This window comes from Amphiprion ocellaris, chromosome 10, assembly GCF_022539595.1.
Source record: "Amphiprion ocellaris isolate individual 3 ecotype Okinawa chromosome 10, ASM2253959v1, whole genome shotgun sequence".
NCBI classification, from domain to species: domain Eukaryota; kingdom Metazoa; phylum Chordata; class Actinopteri; family Pomacentridae; genus Amphiprion; species Amphiprion ocellaris.
The window spans coordinates 27,216,511-27,220,594 of NC_072775.1; the positions used below are offsets into that span (position 1 = coordinate 27,216,511).

A 4,084-nucleotide genomic window follows, 5' to 3' on the forward strand; every position below is an offset into this window, starting at 1 on the left:
TAATTTTCAGAGATACCAAATTTGAGATTTTTGTTAGTATAAGATAAGATAAAGTTCTTTATTTCTCCCCACTCCAGGGGAAATTTACATTGTTACAGCAGCTTTATTTACAATATATACAAGGGTGAAAAAAATTTTTAACAGAAAAAATAAAAATAAAAATAAAGTTTAAAAGTGCAGAGATGTGCAGTGCAAGAATGTCAGTGCAAATTTTATGGTTTGGGGTGGTAATGATATAGTCCAGTTTATGTTAACATCAGCCAGTGATGCTGATGTTGTAAAGTCTTATAGCAGATGGAATGAAGGACCTGCGATAGCGCTCTTTCTTGCAGGGTGGATGTCTCAGTCTGCTGCTGAAGGAGCTGCTTAAAGACCCCACAGTGTCATGCAGTGGATGAGAGGGATTGTCCATGATGTATGTGAGCTTTGCCAACATCCTCCTCTCACCCACCTCCTCTATGGAGTCCAGGGAACAGTCCAGGACAGAACCAGCCCTCCTGACCAGTCTGTTTAGTCTCTTTCTGTCCCTTTCAGTGCTCCCTGCTCCCCAGCAGACCACTGCATAGAAAATAGCAGACGCTACCACAGAGTCGTAGAATGTCCTAAGCAGAGTATTCAGGTATAATCATCAAAGTTAAGAGAAATAAACATTTGAAATATATCAGTCTCTGTGTAATGAATGAGTATAATATACAAGTTTCACTTTTTGAATGGAATTACTGAAATAGTGAACAACTTTTTTCATGATATTCTAATTATATGACCAGCACCTGTAGTTGTATATAGTTTTACTTTTAGTCCTCCACTGTAGGAGAGGCCCACCACAGTTTGTACTTTGCACATTGTAAATAGTTTTGATTTTGCTGCTGACTAATAAACTATTTTGTGACTTATGTGACTGCATCATAACTTCTCATTTTGTCTGTTAAGACACTGGTAGAAAAAGAGTCAACAGTCTGAACCAAACAATTCTATATTCCCTAATAATGTATGTGTGTTTAATGGGATTTAACATGTTTTAACACAAACTCCTTTATGGTTCATAATTCCGGTGACTGAATTACACCAAAGCAATACTGATTTATCAAACTGTAATTTTCTTAAAACAGCTGTTTTAATGTTTTGGCGTTTAATTTTTTATTTAATCTTGCTAACCTTCACAAACAAACAATAGCATAGACACATCTACAAAAGTTTATTGTCAGAATTGCATTAAAGAAAACAATAGCGGTCCGGGGACCGAAAAACAGAAGTATAACAAGAAGAATAACTTTGCATGACACGTAGTGCATCAGTGCATCCTGTACATCTCTGCCCTCCTCCTCTACACCTTGTGCTACTGCAGGCTCATGTGCTGCTGCTTCAGGTAAATCCCATGAAGTCTCATCAGAGAGCATCTGAAACACATACACAGCACACATATTTTAATACCTAACAGCGATAAACTGCAGCCATTACAGGGTCGTTCACAGGACTGATACACGATAGCTAGCGAACTAGCATTAGCTTACCCTGATATGTCGTCTAGTTCATATCCGCTTGTCTTCGGCTTGATACTGCTGCATCGCCTCCCAAACTCTCCTGTGTGTCTCCTCAGTGTTTCGACTCGCCGCTCTCAGCTTTCTCCGACTCTTCTATTACTCTGAATCTGACAGAAAGCCACAGACCGAGCAGCAGGTGTACTATCGCCTCCATGTACATTGTTGCATTGCGTTTGTGTCGCACAGAAATGACGGTAAGGGACTTTCGGACCGCCGTGCTATGACGACTCCACCCACGATGAGGTGGTTCTCAATGTAATGGAAAAACAACTAAACCGAGACGAGCCGTGGCGCGCCGAGTAGATGCTAAAGGAAATGCTAAAGGAAAATTTGTCTTGCACCGCATGTATCAACATTTGGGAAAGAGGACCGAGTCTTTAGCGGTTGCTAATAAAGTTTTGTTTTATTGAGTATCCAAACCAACGTAGAGGTGAATAGCGCCACCCAGTGTATCGGAATGTGTTCACAAGCTCTGCGTCAATCCATTATCTGGAATCGATTTGCCTTGACTTGATGTGCAGGGTAACCAATCAGGTGTTAGGATCCGCCCACCGACTTTGACGGGCGAGGTTGACAGATAAAATAAATTCATGATCCACTGCAACACAAGGACCATGAAATAATTAATTAAATAGTGAAATAATGAAATATGTTTTTTACTTAAAATGAATTGGTATTTTAATAAATTAATGACATATTTAATAACACATTTATGTATTTAATTCCAATTTTAATTAATTAATGACATATTTAATTCCAATTTTAATTAATTAATGACATATTTAATTATTTAATGATATATTTATTTAATAACACATTTAAGTATTTAATTCCAATTTTAATTAATTAATGAAATATTTAATTCCAATTTTAATTAATTAATGACATATTTAATTAATTATTTAATGATGTATTTATTTATTTAATTTTGGCACTTTTAGTCCTCCATACCAGAGGGCAGCAACATACATACAAGTCACATTGTAAAATTACTTTTACAACAAAACCATCTATTTGTAGAATGGGATAAAACTCTCTCTAGGTTTATATAGCAAGGAAGGAGACCCCGCATTCGTTTTAAGACCTTACAATTGCCAAAAGGGAAAGGAGGTTGGGGTCTCCCCTGTTTTTATTTCAGCTCAAGTTCGAGCCTTGCTTTACTGGTGCGATCCGAAATATGAAGCAACATGGAAGGATATAGAATGCAAAGGGACTACTGACATCCCCTTACAAGCAATAATAGCAGATTATAAACAACTTGAATCCACTGATAATTTGGAGAATCCATGGATAAAATCTGTATTTACAATTTGGAAAGAGCTAATTAAAAGGTGTAAATTAGACAAGGAAATAAAAATGCTCAGTTGGTTTGCATATGATCAAAATTTTATCCCAAACAGTTATGATTCCAGATTCAAGACCTGGATCACAAAAGGAATAAAAGTCTTTTTCCAGATTGTAAAGGACAATCAATTAGAAAGTTTTGATACACTACAAAATAAATTCCACTTAGAGAAAGAAGATTTTTTTATAGGAATTTGCAAATTAAGAACTATTATGTTCAAGAAATCAAGCAAAACATTGAATACAATACAATCCACTAATTGACCTTTTTATAAAAGCATATAAATCAGAACTTACAGGAGCAATAATTTCCCAACTGTACAAGGCTATTAACAATCTCAACAGTATCTCAACAAATTATATTAAGGGAAGATGGGAAAAGGAAGCCAACCTAGTTATAACAGATGATGAGTGGAAAAAACGGTTAAGTCTCTGGACTACTGATCAGAAGGTCAGAGGTTCAAGCCCCGATGCGGCCACTGTTGGGCCCTTGAGCAAGGCCCTTAACCCTTCCTGCTCCAGGGGCGCTGCACCGCGGCTGACCCGTCGCTCTGACTCCCCCAGTTGGGGAGATATGCGAAAATCTGAATTTCCCCTCGTGGGATTAATAAGGGATAATAATAATAATAAAATATGTGTAATGCAATGGAAAAGCTCAAGTTCTCATATCTGGAAAGAAGTCTGTTGGAAAAGTGTAATTCGCTACTTTATAACAGCATGTCAAAGTGCACATTTCTCACAAGGAAACAACCAGTGTTGGAGAAAATGCGGTTACCAGAGAGCGCATCATTACCATGTGTTTTGGGATTGTCAGATTCTACAAAAATACTGGTTGGAAATTAACAGTGCTTTAAAACATATTTTTCAAATGACTATACCTCTCAACTTTAAAGCTATGTTTTTAGGTTGTAAAACTAAAACAATGCAAACGATTGATGGATATCTTTGGAATATATCACTAGCAGCAGGAAAAAAGGCCATAACAAAGAAATGGACGGAACAGAGACCCCCAACGATTCAGGACTGGGCCCAAATAATGACTGACATTTACAAAATGGAAAAGATCACTTTTGCAGTCAATTTAAAGATGGACTTCTTTCGTGCACATTGGGAAAAATGGGAAAAATATGCAAAACAGTATATGCCTGAGATCATATAGCGAATGTTCCTTCAACCTGAGATGATGCTACGTAAACTCT

The 4,084-nt window shown here is 37.1% G+C and overlaps 1 long non-coding RNA gene across 1 annotated transcript; it reads right to left on the reverse strand.

Annotated features, from left to right (window-relative positions):
- Nucleotides 1-1,176: 1,176 nt before the first annotated feature.
- On the reverse strand, nucleotides 1,177-2,468 carry LOC129349760 (uncharacterized). The gene is made up of 2 exons (XR_008602872.1): nucleotides 1,512-2,468; nucleotides 1,177-1,397 (listed from the first exon to the last, which is right to left on the reverse strand). It is a non-coding gene; the product is annotated as an uncharacterized LOC129349760 (long non-coding RNA).
- Nucleotides 2,469-4,084: the final 1,616 nt, after the last annotated feature.